The sequence below is a fragment of the Carassius auratus genome, chromosome 34, assembly GCF_003368295.1.
Source record: "Carassius auratus strain Wakin chromosome 34, ASM336829v1, whole genome shotgun sequence".
Lineage (NCBI taxonomy): Eukaryota > Metazoa > Chordata > Actinopteri > Cypriniformes > Cyprinidae > Carassius > Carassius auratus.
The window spans coordinates 5,756,251-5,783,876 of record NC_039276.1 but is presented as its reverse complement, the minus strand read 5'-3'; the positions used below and the strand labels follow the sequence as shown (position 1 = coordinate 5,783,876).

The window sequence follows — 27,626 nt, the reverse complement described above, 5'->3', positions numbered from 1 at the left end:
CATATTTATATAATTTATATTGATTACATTTATTATATATAATTTAGATTCTTCTTCTTCAATAATAATAATAATAATAATAATGTTTAATAATAATATGTTTAATTCAACATTTAATGGTGAATTTTACAGAAGTTGAGAACCACAAGTGGAATAGTTTAGTGCTTTGCAACCGGTTGGGGAAAAACAACGCAAATAACAATACCCAACGAACATATATTACATAATCATAATTATATAATCACACATAATTAAAATGGTTATTATATTGGTAGATGCAGTATCTATTTTCCAATCGATGGCCATCCATTGCATACTTCCGGGGGGTCTTATCCAGCCAAATATCTGTCATTGAGATGAATGGGAAAGCTTCCGGAAAGCTTTCTCCAGGTATTATAAACCTCCATTGGCCCACCCATAAAAATTTCATTGGAGGCCCTGTGAATTCAAGCAACAGCCCCAGTTGAAATTAATGGAGACGTTTGATTGATTAGACCTGCATTTCAGAGACATTCCTTTGCAAATCAATGACTGCCTGCATGCAAGCGTTAATGAAATTGCACACTGGCAGAAGTGAGCTGACTCTTTCCATGACAGAGTTAAGGGTCTGCACTTTCTCTAAAAGCCCTGTGGAGATCTTCCCCCTTTTAACGTCTCCATGAAAATGTCATTTGATTCTACATTTTTACAGCCAACTTGATTCATTTATTTATTAGTAAATGAAAGTAATGAAACGCTTAAACACATTTCAATAGCGCTGTTTTGTGCTGCTCTGGCTCTATTTCCTTCTGAGCGCTCACAAATATTTACTTATTTGATTAATGCATTAGGTGCTTTTACAATATTTAGCAAAGCATGGGCCCTCTTAATTTATAAGCCCCCGGCTAAATGAAAATTGAAAAAAATATCAGCTTTCCTTTCAGGCTTGATATTACGTTTTGAAGCACAATGTTAAAAGGGCTGTAATTCATTATTAATGCTCACAATATAAATAGTTTAGATCTTATTAATATTTAATTTATGGTAGAAAAAAAAAAAGATTTGAGTGACTACAATATTGGAAAACTGGTAAATATATTATAAAGACAGTTCATAGAAAACATCGCCGCCAGGAAAAGCAAATGTAAACACACATACTGTATGCCATATGTTTCTTTTGATATCAATTCTGCTTCAGTCACCGAGCATTATATTTAACAAAGGCGTCCAGCGGCCTTGTTAAGTATGTACCTGGGTAATGGTGAGGACTTTAATCTCACTGAGGTGCTTGCCATTTGATTTTGGACAGTCCTTGAGTAGGGGTCAGGTGATAATCTGTAAATCCTGTGATGCAGGACTCTTGAGAAAAAAAAGGAATATATGCTTTTAGAGATCATTAAACATTAGTACCGTGTGATTTATTTTTTGTTTTGAGCCCTTTATGCTGTATTTTGGTAGAATTTCATCTCGGGGAACCTCTGGAGTGGCTCCATGTCAAACAGGAGATCAGATTGTAAGCGCCTGTAGAGGAACTGATTAACTTATGGTTTGCACAATCGCTCGCAGGCTGAAGGCCGAAATGTGTTTTATCTGCATCCGCTTGAACCCCTTAAATAAATTGGCTAAATTGGTTTTGGAGTCCAGACTTGGCAATTTTCTTCTGCCAACACATTACACGTGGAGACATCCAAATGTCCTCTTTTTTCCAGAAAGGTCATCAAACTGGAAAATGATTGACAGGAGGTTTCAGTAGCAGATTTTGCCGTTAGATGGCAGTCTTTCCTAAGTACCGCAGATTGTTTATTTTTTTGTTTTGTTTTTTTTAGTACTGAGATGGGTCAAAGTTCAGCATTTTTGATATAGTGTTTAGGGGAAATGTTAATTGCTTTCCTTCTCAACCCTGGCTTGTCAGGCGAAATATATCTTACTTGTTATCCTGTTGTTTGCTCCTATGTTAATAAGACTATGATTAATGTAGTAACATGCTAAATTAATATAGAACGTGCGGTTACTGGTATTATACTGCAGTTTGAATGCAGCTCATCCGATCAAAATTAAGTCTGAGCTTTCAGTTTTATAATAGATGTCATATATTTGATAAACACTAGGCTACTATGTCACGCCGAGCCAGAGAACACATTCATCACTTGTCAAACAGTGCAAAAGATGACCGTTAGAGGGAGCACTTTTCACACAGACAGACCTTCGTCTGCTGATAAACGTCTCCTTGTCTTTTTAAAGGAATTTCTCATTAGAGTTGAAGACTGGATTTGGAAGTGCAGTCACTGATGTTAAAGATGTTCATAATTACAATAATATGTATAAAAAGTCTAAACTTTTCTGCAAGCTCATGTTATGCAATTTTCTACGTGAGACATAGAAAGAAAATCTGGAACAATCAATATAATTTATTTTAATGTGTTGTGATGTATGGACTTATTTCTATAAATTACAGAATTAACTTCAAGATCAGACTTTAACACTGAAACAAAATATATAATATAATGTATAATATTAAAATTATTATAATAATAAACAATATTTATATTTGTGTACTAAGCTTAATATATCCATTTCTTCATATTTGATTTAAAACATTTCTTGTAGAAAACGAAATCTGAAATATTTCCAAATAAAGCCCCTCTTGTTTTTTTGAGTCACCCAAGGGCATGCTCAAACCAATGTAAAATTCACATAACGTGACACTGTGAGATCATATTTCTCAATAATATTTTACCAGAAATAATTTTAAATCTAATATGTATTGTTAAAGACACCATTGAATGGAAGTGAACTACAACATTTAGTTATTACTTAAAATAAGATGCATTATGTTTTTCCCTGTCTTTCTTCCAGAATCTTGGTTGGGAAGAGTAGAAGAAAACCTTCAAAAACGAATTAAAAAATAAACCTCCTGTACAGAGAAACGGTAAGGAGTTGCACAGGTAAAGCATCGATTTACATGGATTTGTACATGTACACCTCTTCATCTTTTTAAAAGGTGAGGTACACTGGACAGACAGAAGTCCCTCAAGTCTTCTGGAAGTGTGGCAGCACGTGGTCACATGACCTGGAAGAGAAAACCCAAGAGTCTTCTGGGATCCCTCTCTGGTTAGTGACACCATTTAATAAATCTCAAAAGACTTTTTTTTTTTTTTTTTTTGGTTTAACATTCACAGAAATGTTTGACATTAAATGTTTTTAGCCTTTTTTGCGAGATGTTCCTGATTCAGTTAACCATGAGAAAAGTAAATCGGCACACATATGGCTTGTGTGATTTCACCCGTGCTCTTGAGGCAAGCCCCCTTTCTCTACACAGAGACCCTGATGTGGTGAAGGTGTAATGTATATCAGCCTCGCGTGACTGTCAAACGTGACTAAAACTGACATGTCAACAGTGTGTTGTTTTGATTTGCCCTTTTGCCTTCAGAATGGGCCGGTTATCAACCTGGAAAGAAATCTAAAGGCTGATGAACTGATCCGCACAGCGACACAGCTGCGCTCTCTTCCCCTCTTCGTCTGGCCAATCTCTCCATTTATGTCCTGAGCTCCACAACTTTCTGCAACTCTGGTGAGTACCGTGCCTTTTTTCTGTAGAACCCCTTCTAATCCTTCTAATCCTGCTGAACTAATCCTTGCAGGTTCTTCTCAGGCCCACAGTCCATTTTTGACAGGAAATGCCATAATGGCAAATGGGATGACCTTTTGCGTTGGCAGTCTATTGATGAATCAGCATGCATTCGGCTGGGAGCTTTCGCTGACTGTTGTAGGCCTTGAAGCGAGTGGGTGTATTTCTGTGCTGAATTCAAAGTGCACAGCGTATGGATAGATTTTTTTCCCCATTGAATGTTATAAGCATGTTTCTGAAGCAGAGAGTCATTTGTAGTAGTATGGGAAATTATGACTGAGATATATTTAGCCGGTGTGACGTCAGACTTTCTCGCTGACTGTGCTTGCAGTTCAGGGCCTGGTTGATTCTGACGGAGCGAATGCTATCATAATGAATATTAATGGTGGATGCATGCGTGTTTGCATCTGTCACTATGGGTAGGTCCAGAGGTTTCCGCCGTATCCCTGTGCGTGGTGTTGTGTCGCAGTTATTTCCTTCCCACCGACCTGTCTCAGACACCTCAGAGGGAACTCTCAAGGGAGTTTTTGTCCTTTGTCAGTGCCAGTAGTTTTGCCACAGTGGCAGCTTTTGCTCAAGGGCGATCAGTGTAAGGACTGCGGAATAGTGCATTTAAAATAACTTGCATGAACCTTTGAGAGTTTGTGTCACACGCCTGCTCATGTTGGTGGCGATAGGGGATGCCGACGCCGAGCTCACCCTGACAGGCTTCGCTTAGATGCTGAGAAATGATTTGGATTGGATAGGAGAGCCATTTTAACCAGCACTGACAATGAATTCATTTATATATTACATTTAACTATATTATTAACAAAAACTGGGAAATGGGTATATACATTATGTCAATATAGGCATATTAATTATCACTATTCATTTTGGGATTCTAGAAACTTCAAAAGTTATTGAGAGAAAAAAAAGAAATATGTTAATTTTATGTCTTGATTCATTTTTTTGTTTTTTTGTTTTTTGTTTTGTTTTGTTTTTGCATTTAATTTAGTTAGATCATTAAAATAATATTTAATAATATTAAAATTAGGAATATATTCATATTAAAGAACATTTATTTTTAATTCTATAATATTTAAGCTTCCACATCGCGTCTAGTTGGTAATTCTCATTAAATACTCATTACTGTAATACAGTAGTTTTTTTCTCTATCAAAATAAAAATAATATTGTAATTAAGCATATTTTCTCATAACATGTCATTTCTGTATTGTGACAGTGATTGTTTATTCTTAATGGTGACAAAATATTTTTCTATGCTACTGTTTATAAGTTTTGTTCTTCATATTCAGCATGGATATATTTCATTGATCTAAAGTAAAGTATTTTTACAGTGTTACAAAAGATTTGTTTTTCAAATAAATGTTGTACTTCCTGTTTGCCAAACAGTCCTGAAAAAAGAAAGTCATGGTTTTCTTTTAAAAATATTTAGCAGCAGATCTGTTTTCAGCATTGATAATGAGTATTCCTTGAGCACTAAATCATTAATTATCAAAATTATAAGAAACATGGCGCAAAAGACATAAAAACTGTATACGTGGGTAGGATGGATGAAGAGGCTTGTGTGTAGTTAACATGCTGGAACGCTTCCTGTCTCGGCTGCATGCCTTGGCTTTTGGGGTAATTTGGCTTAAATGATGCTCTTGTCATCTGGGCACACATTAAAGGCAAGCCCATCTGTGACTGCGGGATGAGTGAATGCAGGGCACATGCAGATTACTCTTATTAACATCTCAGTGCCACCATTATCTGCTCAGCAGGGACTGGGGTCCCCTGTTTGTCATAGTTAATGTTTCCAGTGCAGTCAAAGCCTGATTTATGATGGACTATTTCACTCCTGTTTCAGAATAACTCCGTCTGGTGTGTTGTTTGGTCTTGACTCTAATTTATCATTCTTTATAATTCATGTATGCATAGTATGCATCTTGAGCACATTCACTTGTGTTTGTTTGTGGGAGCTTGGATGATTTTTTTCTTGCTTGCATGCAAATCTAGAGATTTGGTAACTAATTGAATTAATGCATGCAGAGCATGGCTCCAATGACCATGCAATTTATCTAAACATCATTGCAATGACTGTTTTACCAGTTACAGAATGCATTTGAATGAGCGGAGTGCAGTGACTCCTCTAGCACTTAATTTGTGTTGTGTAACTCCATTGTAAGAGTCCTTTTGTAGTCCTTTTAAATCTAAAGCATATTATAATTGACTGTAAAAGCAATTATAATTATTGCCATTTCAGTAGCTCACTTTTTATGTCTTTTAGTGATTCATGTTTTGAACCCAGCACAGCGGGGTTGTGCATGAACATGCGCGGTCATAAAAACATCATATTACATCTTGGAGGTCAAGGATTATTTCTTTACTTACAGAGCTCAGCTGTAAGGATTTCTGGTGGTTCCGATTTTGTAACATTGGAAACACTTTTTTGTTTGTTAGTTTTTTAGCATTTGTAAAAACATTTTTTTTTACTATTCATGTATTTTAATTAGTGTGCATATTTATTTATATTTAGTGTGTGTATTAAATATTAAATAAATATTGAGAAATATGTATGTACAGTAAGTGTATATATAAAATACCATCTGTACCAAATGTAATATACAAAATATCATCTTTTTTTCTATGATTTCACTATATATATATATATATATATATATATATATATATATATATATATATATATATATATATATATATATATATATATATATAGTATACATACACACAATATACATTCATTCATGAATTGTAGTTTTTTTATGTGCCATTATTAATGAAAAATATACAGTTCCAAATGTACAGCTGTACATTTATCAAATACAATTGTGCTGATAACTTATGATATGATGCAAAATGTATTTATAATTTACAAATAAAAATGGGATCAACAAATGTCAAAACAGATCTGGTCTGATCAGGCAAGTGACAGTCAGTCCCATCAGCTGCCTCGAATCTCTCTCACACTGACCCCAGGCCATCCGGCCATCATTATTGTCAAGCCCTGTGTTACTGTCAGATTTCCTCTCGCAATATTTCCCAAATCTTGAAATTGCTTTCCAATATGAATTCTGCTTTGTGGATTTGTTATGTGAAAAGCACCACCATGCAAACATATTGCTACATAGCTACAGTACAAAGCACCTAGATACCGCTAGACAACCTGGACAAACAACACATCTTAACAGTGCTTTCGGTGATCTTTTACCCTCTTATCCTTACATATATATATATTTTTAGCTCATTGGAATTTAAAACTTGTTTGGATGTCTGCTCACAAGATCTTGAGATGTAGCCTATTGTACAGAAAAATGAGCCAGCCCACTGAAACTGAAAATCAAGATGAGCCTTGTGTAATATTCTGAGGATTGTTGTAGTTCCTCTTCGGGAACTCGAGCTGCGTCGATCGCATTTGGGGAACGCCTTTGGCAAGAACAACTCTGAATATCGTGTGCAATCAGTTCAATGGAAGAGCGTGACGTCACGGACGGGGTGACGTAGCGACCAGGAAGCTATAAAGGCATGTGCCACGCAGCTGGCTTCAGCTTCGCGTCTTTCAGCAAGCGCTCTGTGTGTGCATGTTCATAAGTCTGTCTTGTAAGTCTTATTTACTGTTGTCTGTCCAGTATCATTAGACTACGATGCCTAAGTCTAAAGCTAAGACGAGACATTTGAAGGGCGAAACCAAATCGCGCTATAAACTGTGTGTTCCTCCATGCCAGCGCTACATCACGGCTGGGGACACACATGATTTATGCGTGGTTTGCCTGGGATCGGAGCACGCTGAGTCGGCTCTCGAGGGAGCCGACTGCCCGCATTGTGAACGATTGCCAATGCGGGCGCTTCGATCCCGGAGGGCTCTCTTCGAGGAGGGAGCCTTCGCCAGCGTTCCCCGCGGCTCTGGCCCCGCTTCTGCTGAGGCAGAGCGGCTGCTGCACTCGTGGGGTTCGCAGGTGGATCTGGCAGAGGGAATGGAGACGGGCACGTCCTTATCTCCTTCCTCATCTGCTAGATCTGGCGCCCAAACCCTGGGATCGGAAGCACGCTCGTCGGTTTCTTCCGCCCAGGGCGAGGGGTCGACACTCCACCTCTCTTCGTCTGATGAGGTGGATGTGGAGACAGTTGGCAGGGATTCGCCACCCCTTTCGCCCCAGTATGAGGAGCTGCTGGAGGTGGTAACTCGCGCAGTCGAGAAGTTAAAAATAGACTGGCCCCCACAAAAATCACATGAACCGCAGAGAAGTAAATTAGATGAGCGGTATCTCAGGCCCAGACAACCACCTCCAGCCCGGAGCCTTCCCTTTTTTTCCCGACCTCCATGATGAGATAGCGAGGTCGTGGAAACATCCATATTCCACCCGTCTTTTCGGCCCTGATTCGCAGTATTATGGGAATGTGACAGGGCTCGATGAGCGTGGTTACAGAGCGATGCCACGGGTTGAACAGACGCTTGCGGGCTATCTGTCACCCGGTTCGGCGTCGTCTCTGAAGGCTCCGGCCTTGCCTACTAAAGCATTAAGAACGACATCAGGGTTAGTGGGCAAGGGCTATGTGGCAGCAGGTCAGGCAGGGGCGTGCCTTCACACCATGGCCGTCCTTCAAGCATATCAGGCCGACCTGTTGAGAGATGTAGACGAGGGAGAGGGGATCAAGTCCGACGATATTGCAGAACTTAGACGGACCGCTGATCTCTCCCTCCGCGCCACCAAAGAGACCGCTCGCGCAATTGGGCGGTCTATGGCAGCCTTGGTGGCCGCGGAGAGGCATTTATGGCTGAACCTGTCCCAAATTAAAGACCGTGACAGGTTCTGCCTCCTGGACGCCCCGCTCCAAGCCTCGGGCCTGTTCGGCGACACAGTCAATACTGTCGTCGACAGGTTCCAGGAGGCCCGTAAACAGGCGGCGGCGTTCCAGAGTTTCCTCCCTCGTCGCTCTTGTGGGTTATCTGGACGGGAGATACCCACGCCACTAGCAGGCTCCTCATACCGCGAGGCTCAAAAGCAGAGCCTCGCCACTCGTGCTCCCCCACGCCGGGACCGAGGGTCTAAGCGACGCTCTGAGTCGGGGGCTCCTAGATTAAAATCAGACCTTCGTACTATTATCGAAGCTAGGAAGTCCTCGACAAAGAGGTCCTGACGCCATGCTACCAGTGACCTCGAGGGTAGCCCCTACGGGGTCAGAGCGGTTCCCACCTCAGTATACGGTGCCCGCCTCTCCCCGGTACCCTCCGGAGGCCGGTCTGCCAACCCTGCCAGTGTTTCAGGGCGCAGCGGTCTCCCGCGAGCGTCCCTCCCAGTTATTTCCGCCCGTGAGCGTAGCGGAGCTGGGAAGCTCGCCTCCCCTTCGGGGGCCTCTTACACCAGATATCAGTCTCGAGAGACTGATTCCCTTAGTACATTTTCGAGCAGCGTGGAGACTTCTGCCAAATGTTTCTCAATGGGTCCTGCACACAGTAGAAAGAGGCTACGCTATTCAATTCGGCCGTCCACCGCCGAAATTCGATGGGGTTACACCGACAGTCGTCGGCCCCCAGCAGGCTCTGGTTATGGAACAAGAAGTGAATACCCTATTAAGGAAGGAGGCCATCGAGGTGGTCCCTCCTCTAGACAGGGAATCCGGGTTCTACAGCCGGTATTTCATAGTTCCAAAGAAGGATGGGGGGTTGCGTCCGATCTTAGACCTACGTCAGTTAAACCTCTCAGTTATGTCACTGAAGTTCAAAATGCTTACTGTCAAACAGGTTGTAGCTCAAATCAGATCCGAGGACTGGTTTGTCACGATAGATCTCAAAGACGCATACTTCCACATATCCATCCTTCCACAACACAGGAAGTTTCTGAGGTTCGCTTTCGGGGGCAAAGCTTATCAATATCGAGTACTTCCATTCGGCCTTGCACTCTCACCCCGCACATTCACGAAGTGTGTAGATGCGGCTCTGGTACCCCTCCGTATGCAGGGCATCCGCATTCTAAATTATATCGACGATTGGTTGATCTTAGCTCAATCAGAGCAGATGGCGGTTCGACATCGAGATGTCGTTCTCGCACACATGGGGGAGCTGGGTTTGAGACTGAATGCCAAGAAGAGTGTACTTTCTCCAGTTCAGAGAACCACCTATCTAGGCGTAGTATGGGATTCGACCACGATGCAGGCACGTATGTCTCCTGCTCGGATCGAGTCGATCCTCACATCAGTCAAGAGAGTCAGAGAAGGCCAGTCACTCACTGTGAAGCAGTTTCAGAGACTGTTAGGGCTCATGGCAGCTGCGTCCAACGTGATACCTTTTGGTCTCCTGCACATGAGGCCCCTTCAGTGGTGGCTCAAGACCAAGGGGTTTTCCCCGAGGGGAAATCCTTTCCGAACTATTCAGGTCACGCGGCGATGCCTTCGTGCCTTAGACATATGGAAGAAACCTTGGTTCTTGAATCAGGGCCCGGTGCTGGGAGCTCTTGGTCGCCGTGTAACGCTAGCGACAGATGCGTCCCTCACCGGTTGGGGTGCGGTCATGAGTGGCCACCCTGCCCGCGGTCTGTGGAGCGGTCGCCATCTGACATGGCACATCAATTGTCTAGAAATGCTAGCAGTGTATCGAGCTTTAAAATATTTCCTCCCAGACCTGAGAGGCTGTCATGTGTTAGTGCGCACCGACAACACAGCGGTAGTCTCTTATATCAATCACCAGGGGGGTCTGCGTTCACGCCCCTTGTACAAGCTGGTGTACCAGATCCTCCTGTGGTCCCAGGGCAAACTCCTCTCGTTAAGAGCAGTGTATATTCCTGGGCGATTGAATGTGGGAGCAGACATGCTGTCGAGACAGGGGCCAAGGCCCGGGGAATGGATGCTTCATCCCGAGGTGGTGAAGCAGATATGGCAGATATTTGGCAAGCTCAGGTGGACCTCTTCGCGACTCGAGAGACATCGCAATGTCCCCTCTGGTTCTCTCTAGTTCACCCAGCTCCACTGGGACTAGATGCCATGGCACAGACTTGGCCGAGGCTTCGTCTGTATGCCTTTCCCCCCATCGCTCTGCTCCCGGGAGTTCTGGCGAGAGTACGCCGGGACGGGGTCCGTCTGTTGTTAGTAGCCCCGTTCTGGCCGGGCCGAGTATGGTTCGCAGATCTGATTTCTCTCCTCGACGGCTCTCCATGGCAGATTCCGATCAGGACAGATCTACTCTCTCAGGCGCAGGGCAAAATAATTCACCCTCGCCCGGAGTTGTGGAAGCTGTGGGTGTGGCCCCTGAGGGGGCACATCTGTTAGCAGCTGGTCTCTCAACCGAGGTTGTTGAGACCCTACTCCAATCCAGAGCTCCCTCTACGAGGAAACTGTACGCCCTGAAGTGGAAACTCTTCACTTCATGGTGCAGAGATCGCCACCTTGACCCTGTTAACTGCCCAGTTGGTACAGTTCTGGAGTTTTTACAAGCTAGGCTCTCTGCGGGGTTGACCCACTCCACCTTAAAGGTGTACGTGGCGGCCATAGCTGCTTACCACGTCCCTTTCAGTGACCAGTCACTGGGTAGACACCCCCTAGTTACACGTTTCCTCCGAGGTGCACTGAGGCTGAGACCTCCAGTACGGTCCCGTATTCCCCCATGGGATCTGGTTGTGGTGTTAGAGGCTCTCTGCAAAGCTCCATTCGAGCCAATTCAAGAAATATCAGACAGACATCTGACACTTAAGACTGCCCTATTATTGGCTATTACTTCTCTAAAGAGAGTTGGAGATCTCCAGGCCCTCTCGGTGGCCCCTAATTATCTAGACTTTGCCCCTGGTATGGCCAAAGCATTTCTTTACCCTCGAGCGGGTTATATTCCTAAAGTTCCCTCTGTCACACCACAACCTGTCGTACTGCAGGCCTTCTGTCCTCCTCCCTTTCGGGAGCCAGACCAGGTGAAGCTAAATTGTATGTGTCCAGTGCGAGAGAGCTGCCCTGTGGAGAAAATCCGACCAATTGCTTGTATGCTACGGTCCTACTAACAGGGGTTCTCCTGCCTCTAAGCAGACCCTCAGCCGTTGGATAGTCGAGGCTATCAACGAGTCATATGAGTCCTCTGGTCTTCCCCTTCCTTTGGGAGCCAAGGCTCACTCTACGCGGAGTATGGCTGCCTCTAAGGCCTTCCTGGCAGGTGTGTCCCTCTTGGACATCTGCAACGCTGCGGTGTGGTCCACGCCCTCTACATTTGCCAGATTTTACAATCTCGATATGCGAGCCGCTCCTGGCTCTTCTGTCCTCTCGTCCTAAGCTGTGCTCTACGGATACACACTAGGCAGGGGTTTGGTAGTCTGGCAGCGTTGGCACATCGTTCCCCAAATGCGATCGACGCAGCTCGAGTTCCCGAAGAGGAACGTCCCTAGGTTACGTATGTAACCCTAGTTCCTCGAGGGAACGAGACGCTGCGTCGCCGAGCCATACTCCCGGCACCCCTGCCTGCGCTTGCTTCCCTACTCGAAGCTGAAGCCAGCTGCGTGGCACGTGCCTTTATAGCTTCCTGGTCGCTACGTCACCCCGTCCGTGACGTCACGCTCTTCCATTGAACTGATTGCACACGATATTCAGAGTTGTTCTTGCCAAAGGCGTTCCCCAAATGCGATCGACGCAGCGTCTCGTTCCCTCGAGGAACTAGGGTTACATACGTAACCTAGGGACGTTCTTTCTCATACAGCGTAGACACTCGCCATCATTTTTTAATGCATATGCAATTTAATTCAGAGCTTTGAGGTCTTGTAAAGCCCTTCTGTTGTTTGTGAAGGCTCTAGATCATTTCACTAGATGGAGGAGACTGGGGATTTTTTCTTCTGTGAAATACAAAATAAGATATTTTGAAGAATGTTGGTACAGTCAGAATTTTTTTCATAAAAAATGTCACTATGGTGATACTTTTTAAAAGCAACACTTTTGTATGTTTTTTTTTTTTCCTTAGAGTTTCAGCTCCCATTGACTTCCGTAGCATGGACAAAAAAAACTATAGAAGTTAAAGGGTTCCGAAACTGTTTGTTACCAACATTATAAATACCTTTTTTTTTTTTTCTGTCCACAGTGAAAATCTGAATGTTGTACTATAACTAATTATGGTTTTGGTAAGACATTGTGTTAAATTGCTTAAGAAAAGAAATGCACCTACGATAATAAACACAGTATGTGATGTGGATCATTTATAAGTTTAGCAAGTCTGCAACTGCACACAATGTGTACAGTGACATGAAATGGCAGGATAAATAAAGTATGTGCAATAATGGCTAATAGGAATTACCTTTCAAATATTCTTGCTGTCATGTATTTATGTATCTAAATAAAATAGTTTGGGACTAGTCATGTCCCTGAAAGCTCTGGAAGTGGGAGGTTTTAAGTATTCTGTGAAAGGAAAACCCCTTTATTTGATCATTTCAACAGCCTCACAAAACTTCTCCCACAGAACCACCAATGCCTTGAATTCTAGAATGATTGCCACTTTGATCTGGTCTTGAGCAGAAAGTATTTTGTTAAATGGTCATGCTTTTCAACAGCACATGGACTGTTTGTTTCTGTTCAAGCTTGCTTTTGCAATACTTTCCTCTGCCACTAATGATTCACTTTGATGCTGATGCAGCCTGACTGATTCTAAAGGCAGGGCATTAAATGGGTGCGCGCGCACACACACACACACACACACACATACACACACACACACACACACACACACACACACACTCATCTCATCGCTCCAGAAACCAAAGCCAGGTATTTGGCTTTGATTTTATAGACATCCTACACAAGCTTATTTATATAAGCATATTTTACAGTGTTCCCTGACACATTCAGTTATTGCATACATAAATGTGCAAACACAGCTCTATTTATTTCCAGCAGCAGTGTGAGTTGATTCTGTTGTTGTTGTTGTTGTTGTTTTCTCCCTCTCTTTTGTTTTCAGATATCACCGCACAGTTTTTTTTGCAGTCTTATATTTCAGTGATTCCCAAATACAGGGTACCATTCATACGCATCATATATTAAGCTTTGCTAAATGTTTTGAACAGATTTATGATTTAAAATCCATACATGCTTCAAGAGGGAAAAAAATGAAAAGTCAGCTCCTCATAATTGCCTTAATATCTCATATAGTGAGGTTTCAAAATAAAGACTGTCTCTTGTAACTGTGACCTTATAGTTTACAGTGCTGAATATATTATCTTTAACTTTATTTTTCATTGTTAAGATTTTTATCTCAGAATTGCAAATGTATTTCTCATTATTGTGATTCTATTGTAACTTCAACTTCATATCTCACAATCATGAGTTTATATTAATTGTGACTTTTTCTTGTAGTTGCAACTTATCTCACAATTATGAGTTTAAACCTTGAAATTGCAGCCTTTTCTAATTTTTGCAACTATTTCTCATAATTGTGACTTAATATTCCACAATTATGAGTTTATATCTCGGAATTATTACTTATTCCTTTTTTCTTGTAATTGTGACTTAATGTCTCACAGTTGTGAGTTTAGTTTTCGGAATTGCAACTCTTTTAGCAGTTATGTATTTCTTGTGATTGCAATTTTAGCCTATATTTCCCAGTGTGGTTATTTCTTATCTTAAATTAGCTTATAATTATGTTATCTTTTAATACAAATATCTGCAACATTAATCTTCACATAATATCAGTAACATGCAACAGACAACCTAATTTCTAGATAAAATGATAATAACAAATTGGTAATAATACAATTTGGGTCAACAACTCAGAGTGCAGAGTTTTTTTTTTTTTTTTTTAATCATTTTTGCCTTCTCAACAGAAAGTGTGGATGATATCTTACTCCCCTGAGAAAAACGTCCAGACACTGATAAATGCATGCTGATTTATTTAGACTTGTTCTACAGGCCTTTGCAAATACTTGCTGGCATTGCAGCCTTAATTTAATTGTCCTTTTTTTGTCAGATATAGGCATTAGGCAATATAGACTGTATGTCCGACCGTCCATTATAAAAGATATTTGACTTTGGCTTACCAGTTGTTTTTCTGTATTGTGTGTTAACATTGCCAGCATAGACAGTAGGAGTCATACATACTCTAAAGAATAGCCTGGAGTGGTTATGAGGAGAGGGGGTTTGGCAAGTGAACACTGGGAGAACTTTATCAGTGAGTTGCTGTGACATCTTCTTCTCCCACTTCAGTCCTGTGTCACTGGGTCTCGGCACCTGGCCACATGAGCTGTAGTGTTTAGCCTCTGTATTCTGGATCAGAGGGTGCATGCAGGAAAATATAGCATAGGACAGGAAGGAAGGAAAGCCCCAGAAGACTTTAAGAGGTCTCTCTGAATCACTGGAGCCTTTTGAAGGATCATGAAGCGTTGCTTTAAGGAAGGCTGAGCCATCTAGGGTGCTGCCAAGCTGACCTGAACAGGCATCTTAGTGGAGGATGGACTACATTAACATGCACTGCCTGTTTCCTTCTGATACACAATAGCTGAATATCTCAGCACCAAATTATAATTTTGTATTACACATATTATGCGATTCTGCTTTTGCATTCATATTATTCATTTGTCAAAATATTTACTCCTGCTTCTTAAATGAAAGCTTTCTAAAACGGTTTCCCCAGAAATTATTTATTTGTACTTCTGTATTCTTTTAAGAGCGCTGTAACACAAAGCAAAATCTGTCACATTCTTTTTTTCCCCCCTGTTCATTCTTAATCCTGTTTCTTGCATGTTCTTTTTAATAAAGATTTTAAATTGTCATTTATTCCTGTGATGGCAAAGCTGAATTTTCATTATCATTCTTCCAGTCTTCAGTGTCACCTGATCCTTCAGAAATCATTGTTATATGCCAATTTGGTGCTTTAGAAATATTCTATCATTGCTGTTGAAAACAGTTGTGTTGCTTTAATGTTTATTTTAATATTCTTCAATGAACGTAAAATTAAAAACAACAGAATTTATTTAAAACAGAAATCTTTTGGAAAATCATATATAAAATAAAAATACAATAAAGAAGTAAAGCCATGTAACGCAAGTATGCCTGTGTTTGCATTCATTCTCATTGCTGTTTGTCTCTGAATAAATTGCCTTTGGAGAGCAGCTTGCATTCTGTGCATTTGTTTGAATGCATCCAAAATAGATTCAAGGTTTCGATTTTGCATGTCTTTATGCTAAATTCAAACCTTTACACACAAAGGAAAAATGTTTATAGCATAGGGAAGCTGTTGTCACCTCCTCTTTGTTGTTAGATTTCAACAGTGTTAAAAAGATTCACCCAGAAGTGAAATTTTTTATAATTTCCTCACCCTCTTGTTCCAAAGATGATTGACTGACTGTCTGACATCTGTGAAACACAAAGGAAGACATTCTGAAGAATGTTTCAACTGTTCATAGTCACAAGTACTATGAAAGTCAGTGTGGTTTAAAATATGTTCTATTCAAAAACATGTTATTTTTTGTTTGTTATTGTATTGCTTGGTTTGTGATTCTTGATCTCATGAGACAGGGCAAGAAAGGGACACATGGACAAGTTGGAAGGGAAGTTGCATAAATACATAAATGCATTTTATATTGCGTTCATATCCACATAATAGGAAAAATACCTTGAAGTATTCATAAACAAAAGGGTTTGACAAATGTCTCTCTCCAAACCTGGCTTTGAAGTTTTTGTGCTTGAGTTTAAGGAAATAATGAAAGAGTCCTTCAAAGAAATATTTTCCCCAAAAATTATGTTGTCATTAATTCACAGATGTCACTCTTAAGTACTTGCTTTGACATGCTTTTTTGTCTTACTTTCTTCAGTGGTACACATAAGTTTAACTTCTGAAAAATAGGTATAAAACAAACATTAAAGTATCAAAAAATTGGTCTAATTGTGACAAACACACCAAAGTTAATTTTTGAAAATTAACCTCCATGGGTGGAGGGCCAGAAATATGGTGCCTGTTTAACATCATTGGTCTATTACATCTCTTTAGACACACATACACACAACATTTGTGAATGGAGACTTTTAATATCTCCAAATATTCTTTAAAATGTTACATTTTATATTCCACAGAAGAAAGTCAGTCACATACAGTTGGTTTATAACGGCTCGAACATGAGTAAATGATAAAAGAATTACAATTTTTATTTGTTGAACTATTCTTTTAATAACAGTGATGTAGCACATACAGTATGTACATTTATCCTTTATGCAAAGTATTATGTTTTGTACTTTACATGGCTTAACAAGGCTGTGCAACACAGTTCCACTCTGAATGTTCCGTTTGAAATTTATTGGCTATTGGTTTTAGCTGCAGGGGTGTCCCATTATTCAAAGCTCTCACTGCAACCGAATGGAGGGTCAGGCGAAATTTTCCATTACCGACTCTAGCTAGGCTTGGGTGAGAGGGGTGGCATAAAGGCTTTTAAAGCCAGTCCGCAGCGGAGTGATCGAGACCTGAGGCTACAGAATTTTTTACTTATCCTTAGCCTGTGTGTGAAGGTATGGCCAAGGGATACACTTAAACTACAGAATTCCTCCAAACCTCCAGGGCAATGAGTCTTAAGCATCCACTTCCTCTTTGAAAGGAAGAACCATTCTCACGCTGACCTCAAGATTTTTAAGATATCGGGGTAAGAACCTTTCTTTCCTCACATTATCACTAAGAACATCCTGAAGAATTCTTTTTGAGGATCTGAGTGGAAAGAGATTTTGCCTGTGTGCATAAAATAAGAGGCCGCCGCTATCATGGGTTACTGGCATAGGCATTTGCACGTTCCCTCTGTGCTCAGCGATTTATGGATTTTTTAGGTCTCTCGAAGCAAAGCACTGAGCCAATAAAGCGGCCCTTGTGTCATGCAGTCAGTAATGAGCTGCTTAATTAAACCCTGCAGGCTTGTGGCTCAATTAGGGCTTACGGACAAAGTTAAACTGATCAATCCAACAAGTGCTTCTGTAGAGCACTGTTAGACACATGGTACTTTGAAGAACAAGAGACTGATTTGATGTTTTGTACAGAATTTTCATTGTGTTTTCTATGAGACCAGGTGACCTTTAGCCTTTCAAACTCTGATTGCTGTCTCCTTCATGCTCGTCAGGGCCTATTCGCTTGCTCAATTAATCAATGTACGATGGACCCATAGATGTTCCCAAACAACTCAACTGTGCCTCCCCACCCCACCCTGCCTTTTGACCTTGCTGGGGGCATGGTTCGAGTTTACTTATAGGGCTAGTGCTCATTCACGCTCCTCTTGTGCCTACTGTCTTCCATCTCTGGTCCTCACTCAACCGCTAGAACTATCCTCTCACTGGTAAGGATGTTAGATAAGCTCCACTAAGAACGTATATCTTGGGTTTATGATTTTGTTTTGCACTTTTTCTCTGGAATCACTGGAAGTTTTCTCCCTTTGTGAATGTTTGTCTGAACATTTGTCACTTTGAATTAGTGTTTCTATTGCCTTCATTGACTGGATTGAATTTATATCAGTGGGGAACGAAAGAAGCAGCCATTCGATTGGTCTCAAATTTGGACACTTTTGAGTTGAAGTCTTAGGCTGATCTTAAGCACAGCAGTACCTACATTCTCAATTGTTGGCATACTGTGCTTTACGTTTTATACCTCTGAAATTGCTTATGCTGGATTTTTAAACCTCTTTCAAAGGCATTCAAATATTTGCATTAGTAACAGTTATTTAATCATGATTCTAGGGTTTTAACCTCAATGATGCATGATTAATTTGTATTCTGCTGGTCAGATGAAGCAAATTAGCCAGGGGTTCGTAATCCAGATTGAGCCGGCAGAGCTCTCCATAATTCCTCAGCCAGATTAAAATGGCTGGTAGACACAAGGACTGTCAGATATTGTGATGTTGATCGAAAGCCACCCCTCACCCGGCTTAAACCTCCTGTTTTTTAGGCCATGTCTGTTCTCCTGATTTTATTGTTCATGCTGTATGTCTTACAGCTCAGAAACACTGGGACAGAGTGGGGTAGAAGGGGCATAGAAGCATGTGAAGGTTGAATCTTTAATGTCACAACAGACAAATTCAGTGTAATGACAGAAGTAACTGATGTAAGAGTCTACAGATGGTGACCAGGCACCCTGGGCTGGACCAGACTGCAGGAATGGGCATGTGCAGTGGTGGGTACAGCTTTGTTGACGTGTCGCCCGCTAGACGACTTGAGTCTTGGGTGCTGATTCCGCCCCCAATACCCCTGGGGCTGAGCATAGTGGGACTCCTCTAGCCTCGAAAACCTTTATCTCAGCCCAAGCATTGATAATGCTGTCGACAAACAAGGGACTTGATGCAGTAAAATTTGGATTTAGGCAATTTTTTTGTGATTTGCGCATTGTATCCATTGAGGGATCACGTGTCCAACGCCTTACCCACATGACCTCATACCAGGACCAATCAAATGGTGCCGTTCCATTGGGGTTGAGCGAGACATCGCTGGAGAAATCATTTTCCCTGTGTGGTTTTTAATTTCAGTCCTTTCCGAACATCAGTATTGGTGGCCATCAGTTACGAGCTCTGTGAAGGTAAATCTTTTTATGTTTTCAAACATTATTTTTAACATATGCTTTGATATAACATTGTGGCCTGGTGTGTTATGATTGGTCATAAGAAAGGGCATTTTCTTTGTCAGTTAACTGAACATTTTACCTTGTGATGTCTTTATTGATGATGGTCTCCCGGATTCATCCATTGGAATCATTCTTCTTGCCCAAGTCTCCGAACGCCAGGAGTTTAGGACCATATATAGTCTATACTATATATAGTCCCCTTAACATTCAATTAAATAGTATTTACATCTCAAGACATATCTTGACGTTGATGTTGTGGTCTAGCTTGTGATATTTTGAACTGATTTGCTTTATTTGCTGTAGGTTGTGGCATTTTTTGATATATTCGTATATTGTTTGTCCGTAGTCGACAGTATGGCGTGTAGGATTTTGACTTGTGTGTCAGTCTCAGTTGTGATTCCGACCTTGATGGCAGTTCGTAACATTAAACGCTGCTCGGCCCTTTGATTAATGCTTCTAGAGAGGTACACAGTTTTGTTCGTCATCATTACTTCAATTATCGTCATGCGTTCTTTATCTGTCACAATGACATGGAAGATTTTGTCTTAAGAACTGTTGCTACAGAGTCCATCCATTACTAGCGTTTCAGTAGACTTATCTATGAACAGAACAAAGAGTTTTTTTGGTTCTGAACCTGAGATTGTTTCAACTTAAGAGTTTAGATTTGAAGGGTTATATTGCTGTGCTACCATCTTCCCTACATGTCTAATGAATTGATGGAATTTTCTCATACAAGGGTTGAATGTTGGTTGAATCGGTAACAAGTTCATGTTCACTTAAATGGTTTTGAAAGTGTCTAAATACGCAGGGTTAAATCCATACTGAGCTTTCTACAAGCATGTTGGTGATTTCAGAAATGGTTTGTACTGTGATGCCTTGAGACGACCAGAGGTGTCTCCATTTAGCATTTCGGCACTTTCGATTAGTAGGCCGTTAGCGTAGCATGTGTCGTTGGTACCGTTATCCGGGCTCTCAGATCCCTGGATCGGTTTTGCTTGATCTTGCATTGGCATTGCTGGGCAACTGAGCTCTTGATTATAATTTGGGTTGAGATCCAGGCAAGGGCGACTGATCAGGGCTGACAGTTTTTGAAGCCCCTGTCAGGCTGAGTAGGGGAGGGTGCCCCTGCAGACACGCATACTGCAACAAAAGGCTCCTCTAGAGTTGTTCACATAAGAGTGTTCATGCGCCTCCCCCATAACACAACGCCCAGCCAAAGAAACCCCAGCCCTGGTGATGCTGCATGCCCACGGGGAACACTTGTGCCAGAAAACCCAATGTTTTTTTAATTTTATTTTTTTACAGTGAAAGCCTGTATTATCACTTGGCATCAACACAGTGTGCTTGCACTCTGTGTTTAGGGAATCAATATTTGGATGACTGGCCATTTTAATCAACACGTTTCTCATGAAAGATTTTGATTGGACAAGTTACTTGATTACTTGTATCAAAAGGTGTGAGATTGCTAATTTTGTGCATGAGCAGGGAATCCAATAAAGGAAAACAAAGACTAAACATTGTGCACAGTTGGCTTGGTCTTATTTAGCTGTGTTTTTTGTTGTTTATCATAATAACAATGGAGGATATGACTATGAATATTTTTTGAAAGATAATTAAAATGGTCACTATAAAACCTTGTTTTATTTTAGCTCCAGATTAGGGACACAACAACCAACCATTTAAATATATATATAAATAAATTACCTATCTACCAATTATTTGATTATTATATTGTATATAGGCCTAATGTCAATATAATGTATTTTGCACACACACACACACACACACACACACACACACACACACACACACACAAACACACACACACATATAGATTGTATAATATATATATATATATATATATATATATATATATATATATATATATATATAATTAAATTAAATTAAAAGTGATTTAAAATTACGGTTTTCCTGTTACTAAACATCATTTTTATTTTCAGTTTATTTTTTCAGTTGACATAAAACATAGTTGCTTTGAATATAGAATTCCAATTTTGAATTATGGGTAATTTTTTATGGCAAATATTGCTTGCACATTTTTCCCTTTTTGTTGAACTATAGAAAAAAAAAAATGCTAAACAGCAAAAAAAAAAAAAAAAGTCATCCTATTTGTGATGTTTCACCATCCTATTATCATATAATTCCAAGCTGAAAATGCAACTTAATTTATCTTTAAAAAAATCTATTGTGCAGTTGGAAAAAGTACAAAATACACAATTTAGTATTTGACGCTCATAAACTGAGTTGGTAGGGTTCATAAGTTCATTCTGAGTATTTTGAAAGCAACTGTTCCTGCAGTGAAATTCTCCTCATGGCACTGAATTATGAAGCAGACTTATGGCTGGTTTATGTTTGAATGGAGGATTAAGACAGGCCAGATGACGGTAGATAGACTATATTTAGATTATATTTAGCCTTTTACCCTTGTTTTTTTTCTTTTTCTTCTATTGCTTTGTGTTTTCAGTGTTTATAAAATTGCAACAATAGTAGGAATCATACATTATCTTCCAACATTATTCCCTTTCTGTGTGTCTAATGGCTGCAGATCAAATGCTCCCAGCCTGCGCTTTATTCAGAGGTTTAATTCCTCCCCACGTTTAGAGTGATGACCCATCATAAGGCCCTCATCACAGAGAGAATATCCTCTCTGAGTAGAAGCAATCATTTTACAGATCTTCAGATTGGTATTAAGAGGACCATTTGCATTTACATTTGTGAACTTTTGTGAACTCAAGAATCAAAACATCAGAAGTGGGTGATCTGTTACTTATTTACATACTGTTTCTTTTTTATTATTCAGATTGATCAGTTCATTTGCCATATGCTTATTATAGTAGAAAATATAGAATGTTGTTTAGCAACGCTAGACATCTTTAAAGACTGACTTTTTTTCTTTTTGATCTTGCTATAAATCTTGGTGGATGTGTTCTGCTGTGGGTTCATAATCCTGTTTGGAATCATATTATTCTGTTGCACTACACAAGTAACATTTAATCCTCTTGTTTTTCTTTACCCACAATTGAAAATTCTCTTTTGATTATTGTCATTTTCATGTTCAGCACTAATGCTGTTGATTCATCTAAAATCTCTGCATGACCCTTCCGATCGGGCACCAATGGAACTTATGACCTTTCTTTTTTTTTATATAATATCAGCCCTGTTTTGGGGGGAAATATGAGGAATTGTTTAAATGTAATACAATATGTAGGGATGAGGTGCAGGATGTGTAGAACTCTGATTGACAGGTGTTAAAATTCAGCAAAATTGCATTATCAGATTGCTTTTACATTTGTAAAATATATTTTACATATACGTTTTTAGTAAAAAGGTAATTACTAGATTTGTTCTGATATTTTATAGAAGTTTCCAGATCTGTTTCTTATATTTCTTTTTTGAAAATTTGAATTTGAATCAGTTTTTTTCTTGCAATTGCGAATTTATATATCACAATTCTGACTTTATAACTCGCAACTTTGACTTTATAACCTACAAGTGCAAGTTTATATCTTACAATTCTGACTTTATAACTCACAACTTTGACTTTCTAACTCAAAAGTGCAAGTTAATATCTTACAATTCTGACTTTATAACTCACAACTTTGACTTCATAACTTGCAGGTGCGAGTTTATATCTTGCAATTTTGACTCTCTTTTTTTCTCACAATAGCGAGTTCATATCTTGCAATTCTGACTTTTTTTTTTTCAGAATTGCGAGTTATAAAGTCTGAACTGTGAGATATAAACCCGCAATTCCGAGAAAAAAGTCTGAATTGCGAGATTATAATCAGACTTTTCTGAGAAAAAAATTAATTTTAGAATTGTGAGATAAAAAGTCGCAATTACCAAAATGTTAAAATATTTTAGACAGCGTGAACAATTAAATTTGGCTCTTGTTTTGGCCTCTCTGCTTCCTCTGCACCATAGTGACGATCATTCCTGTTACCTCCCTTCTTCCTGTTTGCTTTTGGTCTCTCATCCTCGTGCCCGCCCGTGATTGTGATTTCAAGAGCAAGAGAAAAGACAAACTGCCTCCAGCTATAATTTGCCCTGAAATCTCGCATGAGCCAGTGTCTCCAATAAACACTGTCGCCTCTTGTTAAGCTCTCGTCCTTGATACACTGACAGGACTAGTGATGTGTTTAACACGATAAATCATGGTGCTTGAACTGTCCAGGCCCCTCTGACAGCCCACACTTGTACAGGGACCTACCCCCCTCTTCCTCCCAAAGAGGACCACACTCGCTGGTCTGTGTCTTTGAGATTTAGGTTTATCTTAAAGTCAACATGAAAAGCCCTATTTGGTTCCTGGTCTTGTTGAACAATATTCCAAGAAAGAAATCACAGAATTGTCTACATTGTTAATCAAATCTGGTCCCAACCTACTTTCTTTCTCTCATTGAACATAATTTTTACTTGGAAGTATGTGTTTGATAAATAAAATGAGTTTTTAATGCCATTTCATGCTGTCTTATCCTGGGATTTGGCCCTTGTTGGATATCAGAGTTGTTCATAGATAGACATACAGACTTCGATGTCTCTGCTCAAAGTGTTCATTTAGGAATCACGGAGTTAAAGTTGTAGGGTGCTGTAAATGTACAATCTCAGCACCCTTCAACTGCTCTTCAACGTGATTTAACAGTGGACAGTGTGTCAGCAGTTTGCATGGACTTGCCTGCATTGACTTTTTGACTCTCAGTTTTCAATTACAAAAATGCTATTTTGCAAAAAAAAAAAAGGGGTTGTTCATGAAAGATCAAATCAAAAGGTTAACAAAACGGACAACAGAACAATTTTAAATTGTAAATATTTTGTCACTAATTCTGTTTTAATGCATGTTCCTGGTCGTATTGTGCACACCTAGTGCATCTTATTCTGAATTTTAAAAAAGTTTGTTGGTCTCGTTTGAAACGGCTTTCCTTTAAAGCTGACATCACACACCCTTGTTTCTTTTCAGCCCGTCTTCCAATCTTAGTCCATGTTTCAATCAAAACCATGTCAAATTGTGCACATCATTTCACTTAACTTTAATGTCAGTGGTTGATTATTTTGGTAAAAAAGATTCATTACAGTACAGCACTTGACCATTCTCATTATCAAGAAATACAGTTATTGTGCTAAAACTTTAGCCATATATCTGTTTTTTTTTTTTTTTTTTTTTTTTTTTTTTTAGCCAGTATGAGTCAATACCTTTGAGCAATTGACAAATGGCTTGTTTATGCAGTCTTTCTGCTTCTGACGTTCAATAACTTTTTTTTTCCATTTCAAATTAATTAGAAAAACTGCCTATGGTCTGAAAAAAGCATTTAGATTTATTTTCTCCTTGCAGAACTGCTTAAACTGCGGTGGTCATGCCATAGGAAGTGGGGTATTTGATTCTGGTTGTCTCATAGTGAATTGCAGCCTCGGGTTCTGTCTCTTGTTATTTTCCTTATTACAAGGTCACACAATTTTAAGCAATAAGGTTATTATTTTCTCCTATTTTAGCAGTTACAAAAACACCAGTTTTAAATGTTCCTTGAAATGTCTTTTTGTGTAGACTGTATCCACTTCTCATATCATCCATGTAATTTATGTCTTCATCATCCATAGATCTTGTAAGTCAACAGATTTTTTTTGGTTCTGACAATAATTGGTGAGATTTTAAGTTGAACACAGAGATACTGGGAATAAAATAATAATAATAATAATAATAATAATAATAATAATAATAATAATAAAATTAAAAAAAAACAGACACTGGCAGCTCTAGGTTTATCTGCAATACTTTATTTTAATCCTAACATTTCTATTTTAAGTCAATCATGTTTTAGTGGGAAGAACAGTGTATAATATTATATTATATTATATTATATTATATTATACTATATTATATTATATTATATTATATTATATTATATTATATTATATTATATTATATTATATTATATTATATTATATTATATTATATTTATGGTTGCTTTATTTTACATTATGTGCACTTAGATTACGTACCAGTACTTACAGTGTACTTACCTAAGAAATTACTAGAACATATTACATGGGATAGGTTAGGTTTAGTACATAGTTATTACCCAGTTATTGCAATTTCTATAACAAGTACACAGTATGTACATGCAGAACAGGACTGTAAAATAAAATAAAGTTCTACTATATTTATTAATATTTTCAGTTAGCTTTTATTTGTATATTGTGTTTCATTTTAGTTTTAATAATTTGGTTATGTGCTTTTTATTATGTTTTCTTTAGCATTATTTAGAATTCGGTCTAAGTTTAGTAAATTTACTATTTCAGCTAGTTTTCATTTTCAGTAAATTTTCATTTTCCTTTACTATTTTTAAGTTTCTCATCTAATACCAATATTTGATTTGATTTTAGCTTTATTTCATCCATTTAAGAATGTCAAATTAATAGTTAATGTGTGGTCAGAATTGTGTTTATTTAGTCTTAATATAGTCTGATCTGTTGTTTACTAAACAACATAATTTCACAGATACTGTATAACATGTATGGCTGTTGGTCATTTATATGAATTAATATGACAGTGTTGTGCTGCATTTGAAGCAAAGTAGAGAGAGATAGAAAAAGGAGCATTTTGGGAGCTCTGCTTGACCAAGCGTAAAGCGTGATTAATTCAATAGGTACCACAGAGGAAGGGGCCAGAAGCTCTTTAGAGGAAGGGATGACCCACTTTCTATATCCTGTGCTTCAGCAAAGACTGAGCTTATCTACCACCGGCAAGATATCAGACTTATGATTAACATAAAATAGAATTAAAATGTGAAGTATTTCAATGGCTAATTTTCTCATACTTTCTTGAAAGGCATTGGAAATGTGCTCGCTCCTTGCCAAAAACACACACTCCAAAATCAATAGAAGAAGTGAGTGAAAGGACAAATGAGTGTGTTTATGCAGCCATTGCTTTTGCTCTGATGACTGCTGTAATCAGCACAAAGATGTAGCGTTCAGATGTCCACTGTATTCTGTGGGCTGTTGACCACCCGGCCATCTCTGTTTCTGTTTTTGGGTTATTTTGTGCAAGCAGTTTTGGCCCTGTGGGCTTTTAGGAACTAAACACACTTTTCAATATATATATTACTTCAAAAAATATTTTTGAAAAGTTGTAAATAAAGATTATTTCAGTGAGTTTTACAAGACATTTGTGGATAAAATATTATTTTATATATAAATTTGTTTGGGGATTAAAATGGGGATGATTGCCTATGACAAATTTTATATTCTACTGTATGTATCCTACATGCACACAATGAAATAATATTTTGTACAGATATATACAGATGATGTACAATACAAAGTTTGTCCTGGTTAAATAATGTTTTGTTTTTCTTTCTTTTTTGTATTTTTGGGGTGTTTGTGCTAAAGATATATATATTTTCATATTTAATATTTTAATATATCTTGGTAAAGAAAATAACAAAATCTACATTAAAGACATTTAAAAAAAATAAAATAAATAAATAAATGTACAGTATGATGAAGGCATGGCAAAAAGTTTCCTAGACCATTTTAAATGTGACCTTCATATGACAAAAATAATATTTGTGTATTTAAATCAACCCCTGGGATGTATAGGTGCCTAAGGAAGCACTCTTTTATGTCACCTCAAAATATTCAAAAAAGCAGCACTTTAAAATGTAATCCTTCAGGCATTCTTAACGGTTCACTAAACATGATCATCTAAGTAATAATATTCATATTATTCATGCAGTTTTTCATTGAAGCACCAGATATGGAGCATTAGCTTCACATAAACGATAAGATTGCCTTTCCTCATTCTGAAATTGGTTTATTTGTAAAGTAACACACAAGGTGATATTGCCTCGCCCACAGCATCCGTGTTGTTTGTTGTCTTACAGGCTGATTTAATTAGATAAGATTTCATGCGGGCATTTGAGATTTAAGTCATTTGAGGAAGATGAAGAACTACTACATTAAGTGAGTCACGAGGAGAAGTGTGGAACATTGCATGCTCTCCGTGACCGTGCTCACTGCAGATAAATACAGTTGTCACTTCTCTTAATCCTGTTCCTTGTGCTTCCAACCATATTTATACTGCACAATGTTTCTGATTACAATTTGCAATTGCACAATGTTTCTGATTCACTCCAGCATTTAGAATCAGAATCAGAATCACATTTAAATGTGGTTGTCGCTCCAAAATATTGCAGTGTGTTTAAGAGTTTCTAGATAATGATAGAAAATATTTCTATGGCAGAAAAATTCATTCTTCGAGTGAATTTCTAGCATTTCTCTGAACCCATAAGGCCTAGCCATTTCACATTTTCAGAGTTTGTTTGATTTTCCCCTGTTAAAAAAAATAATACTTTTAATAAAAGAGTTCTTTTTATGGAAAAGTATACTTTAAAAGATTGTATTTAAATGCAAATTGTATGTAATGTTTTTGGAAACTTAATTGCATGTTATTTGCAATTAACTAAAAATGGAG

The 27,626-nt window shown here is 38.9% G+C and overlaps 1 protein-coding gene across 13 annotated transcripts in view; it reads left to right on the top strand.

The window, feature by feature from the left end:
- Positions 1-27,626, top strand: part of LOC113053703 (poly(rC)-binding protein 3) — a 61,030-nt gene that overhangs the window by 17,421 nt on the left and 15,983 nt on the right. For 11 of the 13 annotated variants that reach the window (XM_026218984.1, XM_026218976.1, XM_026218975.1 and 8 more), the window contains exons 2-4: positions 2,836-2,908; positions 2,981-3,090; positions 3,410-3,550. The gene's annotated coding sequence lies outside the window, so the exon portion shown is untranslated. Of the gene's footprint in view, positions 1-2,835; positions 2,909-2,980; positions 3,091-3,409; positions 3,551-17,816; positions 17,868-19,005; positions 19,097-27,626 lie in introns of those variants that run through there. The other 2 variants (XM_026218972.1, XM_026218973.1) reach the window with 2 other exon arrangements.